Source organism: Hemitrygon akajei, unplaced genomic scaffold, assembly GCF_048418815.1.
Source record: "Hemitrygon akajei unplaced genomic scaffold, sHemAka1.3 Scf000033, whole genome shotgun sequence".
Taxonomy (NCBI): domain Eukaryota; kingdom Metazoa; phylum Chordata; class Chondrichthyes; order Myliobatiformes; family Dasyatidae; genus Hemitrygon; species Hemitrygon akajei.
Genome location: NW_027331919.1, coordinates 14,590,331 through 14,598,554, shown reverse-complemented (window position 1 = coordinate 14,598,554; position 8,224 = coordinate 14,590,331). Strand labels below are relative to the sequence as shown.

The 8,224-nt window shown below is 49.1% G+C and overlaps 1 long non-coding RNA gene across 1 annotated transcript; it reads left to right on the top strand.

Moving 5' to 3' along the window:
• Nucleotides 1–1,367: 1,367 nt before the first annotated feature.
• On the top strand, nt 1,368–5,427 carry LOC140719955 (uncharacterized). The gene is made up of 3 exons (XR_012097060.1): nt 1,368–1,471; nt 4,416–4,545; nt 5,364–5,427. It is a non-coding gene; the product is annotated as an uncharacterized lncRNA (long non-coding RNA).
• Nucleotides 5,428–8,224: the final 2,797 nt, after the last annotated feature.

Genomic DNA, 8,224 nt, shown 5'->3' with positions numbered 1-8,224 from the left:
TATGGTCAGTGGAGCAAAGTTCAAGGGGATATTAGAGGAAGGCTTTTTACTCAGAGAGTGGTGGGTGCGTGGAATGCACTGCCTGAGTCAGTGGTGGACAACTAGACAGTTTTATGGGGTATTTAATGTGGGGTTTTATATGGGAGCAGGGTATAAGGGTCGGCACAACATTGTAGGCCGAAGGGCCAGTACTGTGCTGTATCGTTTCCTGTTATATGTTCTATACCCGTTCAATCACACACTCCTGGGGTCAGTCACATGTTCAACTCCTTGCACAGCGTTGGAGTTACTGCTGCTCTTTTCCACCGGATATCGATTTCTCGCCTCTGAGCTTCTCTACGTCTCTGTGTGTACAGGCCGGTCGTGTTGTTTCACACCCTTTCCTGCCAGTGACTGGAAACTCACCACCTGTCCACAGCACTTTTTCCACTCCCCCACTCTCCTCTGTTCTATCTCTGGACTCACATACACTTATTATCTCTAAGACAGACACACTGTTGGAGACTACAGGAACACTGAAAATCTGGTGATCGGTGAGAGGGAGAGAGGGAGTGAAGAGGGAGTTTCACTCTGTGTCTGACACCGGGACTGTGAAATTGGACGATGTGGAAGCAACTTTACTCTGTTTTCTATCGCAGTCAGTATGTGCTGGGACTGTGTTTTGGGATCTTGACTCTGTGTCTGATCCCGGGAAGGTGTTTTGGGAGAGTGTGTTAGGAACTTCTCTGTATGTCTGACAACAGGATAATTTGATGGAGAGTGCATAAGGAGCTTCACTCTTTCTCTACTCGCCGGACCCGGACGGTTAGGAGGGATCTTCACTTTACACCTGTCGCCTAGAAAGTGTGATGGGCATATGTAAGACGATGCCCATTCTGTGTCTGTCTACCCGCCGATCTAATTGACGCTGAGGAGACAGCTTCACTGTTTATTGTTCCTATTTTTCAGAGCAGACGATGGGGCGAAGGAGCTTTGTTCTGACTCTGCTGTGTCAGAGTGGTTTCACGTCATTTTCTCCCAGTGACTGCAAACTCACCACCTTCCCACAGCTCTCTTTCCACACCCCCTCCTTCCTTTGTTCTATCTCTAGGCTCACATACACTTATTATCTCTGAGACACATACACTGTTGGAGACGACAGGAACGCTGAAAAACTGGTGATTGGTGGGAGGGAGAGAGGAAGTAAAGAGAGAGATTCACTCTGTGGCTGACCCCGGGAGTGCGTGGTGGGACGGTGTGGAGGGAGATTCAATCTGAGTCTGACCCCGGGAGTGTGTGATGGGACGGTGTGGAGGGTGATTCACCTCTGTGTCTGACCCCGGGAATGTGTTTTGGGAGACTGTGTTGGAAACTTCTGTCTGTCTGCCAACAGGACTATTTGATGGAAGAGTGGAGAGGGAACTACACTTTCTCTCTAAACCGCCGATTGTGTGTGACTTTGCAACTGAAGCCGTGAAAGTGTGATGGGCCGGTAGGAACGATCCCTTTTCTCTGTCTGCCTACCGGCGAATGTAAGGAACGGTGTGCGGGGAGATTCACTGTTCATTGGTGCTATTTTCCAGAGCAGACGATTGGGGGCAGCAGCATTGTTTTAACTCTGTTTGACAGCGTTTTGAATTAAATTCAAAAGTGGAAAAGATATGTGTGATAAATACAAACCAGAATGATGCCCCCTCTATACACTCCAATTACACATTCCCGGGGTCATACACAGGGTGTAACTCCCTCCATACTGTCCGATCACACTCTCCCGGTGTCAAGCACATGGTGAATCCCCCTCCCTACCGCCCAATCACAAAGTCCTGGGGTCAGACATATGGTGAATCACTTTCCACACAGCCCCATTACACACTCCCGGACTCGACAGAGAATATAGACCCTGCACACTGTCAAATTGCACTCTCCTGGGGTGAGACACAAAGCGAATCTCCCTCTACGCCGTTACATCACACACTCTCATGTTCAGATAGAATTTAACTCCCTCCATTTGCCTCACTGAAAAGGATAGAATCAGAGGGTGGTACCGGAAGACTGGAGGGAGGAGAATGCTGTCCTCTTCTTCAAAAGGTTAGTAGGAATTGTCTGGATAATTATAAATCAGTGAGTCTGACGTCTGTGGTGGGAAAGTTGTTGGAAAGGATTCTTAGGGAAAGAGTCTATGGGCATTTAGAGAAACATGCTCTGATCAGGGACAGTCAGCATGGCTTTGGGAAAGGCAGGTCGTGTCTAACCATCCTGATAGAGTTCTTTGAGGAGGTGACCAGGCATATAGATGAGGGTAGTGCAGTGGATCTATTTCTACACGTATTTTAGTAAGGAATTTGACACGGTTCCAATACGTAGGCATATTCAGAGAGTCAGAAGGCATGGGAACCAGGGATGTTTGGCCAGGTGGATTCAGAATTGGGTTGCCTGAAGAAGGCAGAGGGTCGGGGGGAGGGAGTACATTCAGATTGGGCTGTGACTAGTGTTGTCCAACAAGGATCGGTTCTGGAACCCCTACTTTTCGTGGGGATAGAAGGATTGGTTGTCAAGTTTGCAGATGACGCAAAGGTTGGTGATGTTGTAGATAGTGCAGAGGATTGTCGAAGATTGCAGAGAGACATTGATAGGATGCAGAAGTGGGCTGAGAAGTGGCAGATGGAGTTCGACCCGGAGAAGTGTGAGGTGGTTCACTTTGGATGGACAAACTCCAAGGCAGAGTAGAAAGTAAATGACAGGATACTTGGTAGTGTGGAGGAGCAGAGGGATCTGGGAGTACATGTCCACAGATCCCTGAAAGTCGCCTAATAGTTTAGTCTCGGCTTATTGATGCAGCTCCGTAAAACACAGGTTAGCCGAGCTGGGGCTTTACTATCTGGAGAGAAGGAGGATGAGAGGAGACATGAGAGAGATGTACAAGATATTAAGAGGAATAGACGGAGTGTACATCCAGCGCCTCTTCCCCAGGACACCACTGCACAATACAAGAGGAAATGGCTTTAATGTAAGGGGGGCAGAGTTCAAAGGAGAGATTAGCAGAATGACTGTTACTTAGGGAGTGGTTGGTGCGTGGAACGCACTGCCTGATTCTGTGTTTGAGGCACATACACTAGTGAAAATTAAGAGACTACTACACAGGCATATGAGGGAATTTACGTTGAGGCTTTATATGGGTCGGCAAAACATTGTGGGCCGAAGGGCCAGAAATGTGCTGCATCGTTTTCTGTTCTATGTTCTGTACCGTCCCATCACACACTCCCGGGGTCAGACACATGGTCAACTCCTTGCACAACGTTGGTGTTACTGCTGCACATTTCCACCGGATATCGATTTCTCGCTTCTGAGCTTCTCTACGTCTCTCTGTGAACAGGCCGGTCGTGTGGTTTCACAACATTTCCACCCAGTGACTGGAAACTCACCACCCCTCCACAGCCATCTTTCCACTCCCCCACCCTCTGTTCCACTTCTGGTCTCTCAGACACACTTATAATCTCTGAGACAGACTCTCTGTTGGAGACTACAGGAACGCTGAAAAACTGGGAGTGAAGAGGGAGATTCGATCTGTTTCTGAATCCGTCAATGTGTTATAGGACTGTGAGGCGGCATATTAGCTCTGTTTGTGACCCTGGGACTGTGCAATGGGACGGTATGGAAGGAGCTGCACTTATGTCTGATCCCGGGAGTGTTTGTTCGGCCGATGCCGAGGCGCTCGCTCTCTCTCTCTCTCTCTCTCTCTCTCTCTCTCTCTCTCTCTCTCTCTCTCTCTCTCATCTCTCTCTCTCTCTCTCTCTCTCTCTCTCACACACACACACACACACATACGCACACACAGACACACACACACACAGTCACTCACACACACACATCCAGACACACACAGACACCCACACACCCACACACCCACACACTCACACACACACACACACAACCGCTACAGCACATCGCCTCCCGCACTATCACCCCTTTATCCAATACCCTTACCCCCATTTCCTTTCACTTCCCCCTTCGCTTTCAGTGAAGGATGTGAGATAGAAAGGCAGAGGAGACAGAGGGAGTGGAGGAAAAAGCAGAGAGCTGGAGAGAGGGGTGAAATTGAATCTCTCCAACAATCCTCCCTTTCTATTTCTACCCCTCTCTCTACATTCCCTCCCAGTTTTTGCCCTCCCCTTCTTTCAGATACCCTTTTCTAACCCCTGTAATTCACGATTCTATTTTCCGCCAAACCGTAACCTTCCCCTCGCTCTCCCTCCCTCTGTTTCTCTCCACTTGCACTACTCTTCTCCCCGCGCCACTCTAATCGCTACAGACTACCCCCTCTCACACCCTCAATCTCCCTCGTCCCCAGCGCTTCCTCTCTCTTCTGTCGGCTCCTCTCCTCTTCGGCTGCTCATCCGGTGTTTGCTGGTCTCGTTCTGATCCACTTGTCAACACAGGCTTCCTCTGACAACGGTTGCTTCCCCTCGCTGAGCTCAGAGACGCAGAGAGCCATCGACAGGATGGCCAAGAGCGAGACCTACATGAAAAAGCAGCTCGTAAAACCGGACTCACTGTCTCCATCGGGAGGTGAGTGGGGCAGAGATGGAGTGAGGGAGTTTCAGTCTCTTTCTAACCCGGGGAGTTTGTAATGGCGGGAGTAGAGGGAGCTTCACTCTGTGCCTGACTCCGGTAGTGTGTGATGGGACGGAGTGGAGGGAGCGTCACTCCTTTTCTGATCACGGGACTGTATAATATAAACCATATAACAACCATATAACAATTACAGCACGGAAACAGGCCGTTTCGGCCCTTCCAGTCCGTGCCGAACGCTTACTCTCACCTAGTCCCACTGGCCCGCACGCAGCACATAAACCTCCATTTCTTTCATATCCATATGCCTATCCAATTTCACTTTAAATGACAATACCGAACCTGCCTCTAACACTTCTACTGGAAGCTTGTTCCACACAGCTACCACTCTCGGAGTAAAGAAATTTCCCCTCGTGTTACCTCTAAACTTTTGCCCCCTAACTCTCAACTCATGTCCTCTTGTTTGAATCTCCACTACTCTCAATGGAAAAAAGCCTATCCACGTCAACTCGATCTATCCCCCTCATAACTTTATATACCTCTATCAAGTCCCCCCCCCCCTCAAACTTGTACGCTCCAAAGCGCAATCTGTCCCCCATTATGGTACAGAGTGAAGGAAGATTTAACTCTGTGTCTGACCCCGGGAGTGTGTGATGTGACGGTGTGGAGGGAGCTTCACTCTGTGTCTGACCACAGGAATGTGTGATGGGACGGTGAGGAGGGAGATTCACTCTGTGTCTGACCCTGGATGTGTTTGATGGGACGGTTTAGAGGGAGCCTCACGCTGTTTCTGACTCTCACTGTTCTGTCCCCAGCTAAACCTGATGTATCGTATGTGGAACTTCATTTCAAATCCCTCTCTGTTCCCCGGGTCCGGACGAATGGAGGTCAGTTTCACTTTACTGGTTTGACTCTGATCAGCTGATGTGAATCTTCCTGTCGAGAAATCTCATCCCAAGCGCAGTTGACCCTGATTGTTCCCTGTTAGACAATAGGTCAGGAGCAATGCGTGCGAGACTGGATGAGAGACGTGCTCTATGGGAGGGTGTCTGAGGAGGGAGCGCTCTGGGAAGGGTCGGGGTGGAGGCAGAGCAACAGGCGGGTTGTATAGAGGGAGGGCTGTAAAAATGGAGGAATGAGAGACGGGCTCTATGGGAGGGTCGGTGAGGAAGGAGCGCTCTGGGAAGGGTCGGGGCGGAGGCAGAGCCACAGGCGGGGTGGTACAGTGGGAGGGCTGTGGAAAGGAATGAGGAGTTTCTCTGGGTGGGGTCGGTGCAGAAAATCCCATGAATTTTTTTGTGTGGTGGGCGTACCGTGAGAGGGGTTTAAACTGGGGGCACTGAGGGGAGCTGTGTGATGGGGCGGGTGCGGGAGCAGGGAGTGCTGTGGCATGGCCGGTGAGCAGGAGACACCTTGGGAAGAGTGGCGAGGAGGGAGGAGAGTGACAAGGGTCAGTAAGAAACGATAACTTTATAAAATGTGTATAACACTGACCCCGTCTAAAACCAACTCTCTCAACACTCTTTCTCCTCTCTCTCCCCTGCCTCCCTCTTTCTTCCCCTATCTCTCACACACTGATTCTCTCCCATCCTCTTTTCTTCCTCCACTATTTCCTTTCCCTACCCGCACCCTCTCACCGCTTTCCCCCCTTTCCCAACACTTCTCTCTGTCTTTTGCACATCTCTGCCCTTCTACGACTCCTGCTCTCTCCGTTGACATTCCCCTCTATCTACTTACCTTTCCCCATTCTCCCCCTTTCCCACACTCTCTGCTCCCTCTCTTTCACATTCCCCCGATTACCCCTCTCTCCCTCTCGCTTACTCCTCTCTCTCCTCTGCTGTCTCTTCTCTATTTCCCTAATTCTCTACCGCTGTCTCATTCTCTCCTGACCGGCCTGTCCGACTTTCTCTCCCAGATGGTCGATCTCCACCTACTCAGAGATGAACTTCGAAGAGACGATCCCCTCATCGATGAGGAAGAGGGTGCTCACATCACCTCGGGACCCCGGACGGATGCCAACTACTATACATCAGGTCAGTGTTCACAATAGTGACGCCATTCTGGAAGCGTCAGGTGTCATTTGCCCAAGTGTTTCAAATTTTAATTCATCTGCCTCGACCACTTCTCTGCGAGCTCGTTCCACCTCCTGTCTGTGATGTGTATAATCATCTGTTGAAACTGTAGATGGATGTGTTTGTGAGTTGCACATGATGTGAAGATGGGTACTCTTGTGGATCATGTTGAAAACTGCCAAATTGAAAAGTTCAATGCGATAGTAGATCAGTCACAGATCCGGCTGGAGAATGTAAGAGTTTAGCCCGTCATGTATCCGATTTGTGGAAAAAGAACAGAAAGTGGGCAGACAATATACAACTGTGAAAAAATAATAAACTCTGAATCCAGACGCGCCGATTCCCCGTATCATAATCTTCTGATAAGCTTCCCCTGAGGGACCCAGTCAAGCTCCCAAATGAAGTTGACGGAGACAACACCCAGAACTCCAACTTAATCAATCGCGTAGGAGAGAGTAAAACACCTCAGAATCAGTCAGACACTTCTCAGCCTTTGTCGAGTCAAGGAATTTGGACTCTCAGCGGTTACGGCTGAAAGTAACTGATCATGTCAGTGACTTGGATTAAATCTCATGGACCTGATAGAATGCAGCCTCGGGTTCTGAAGGAAGTAGGCGGAGAGATTGCCGAGGCTTCAACAATGATCTTTCAGGAATCGATAGAGTATTTGGATTTTCAGAAGGCCTTTGACAATATACCGCACATGAGGCTGCTTAGGAAGATGAGAGCCCGTAAAATTACAGGGAAGTTTCTAGCACGGGGGGGAGCATTGGTTGATTGGTAGAAAAGAGAGGGTAGGAATGAAGGGATCCTATTTTGGCTGCCTGCCGGTTAGTGGAGTGGAGTTCCACAGGGGTCGGTGTTGGGACCGCTGATTTCGACAATGTCTTTCAAAGACTTGTGCAGATTTGCAAAGATAGGTGGAGGAGCGGAAGTGTGAGGAAACAGAGGGCTTACAGAGGGACGCAGATAGTTTAGGGGAATTGGGCAAAGAAGAGGCAATGAGACACAATTTTGGAAAGTGTATGGTCGTGCACTTTGGAAGATGAAATAAACAAGCAGACTATTATGAAGATGGTGAGAGAATTCAAAATGCAGAGTTGCAAAGGCATTTGGGAATAGTTTTGCAAGAGACCCTAAAGGTTAACCCCCAAATTCAGTTGGTGGTGAAGAAAGCGAATGAATGTTGACATTCAGGTAGAGAATATAAGAGCAGGGATGTGATGTTGAAGGCACCAAAAGGCGCTCGTGAGACCACACTGAGAGTATTGTGTGCAGCTTTGGGCTTCTCAAAAATACTGACATTGGAAAGGGTTCAGAGAAGATTCAGGAAAATACCTCCAGAATGAGGGGGTCGCTGTATGAGGAACATCCGGCAGCTCTAGAGCTATATTCCTTGGAGATCAGGAGAATGACGGGGCCTCTCATAGAAACTTACCGAATCTTCAAAGCCTGGAGAGATTAGATATGGAAATGATATTTCCAATGGTAAGCGATTCTAGGCAAGTGGCCACGACTTTCCGATTGAACGACGTCCTTTTAGAACTGAGATGCGGAGAAATTACTTTATTCAGAGGTTGTTAAATCGGTGAAATTTTTTGACA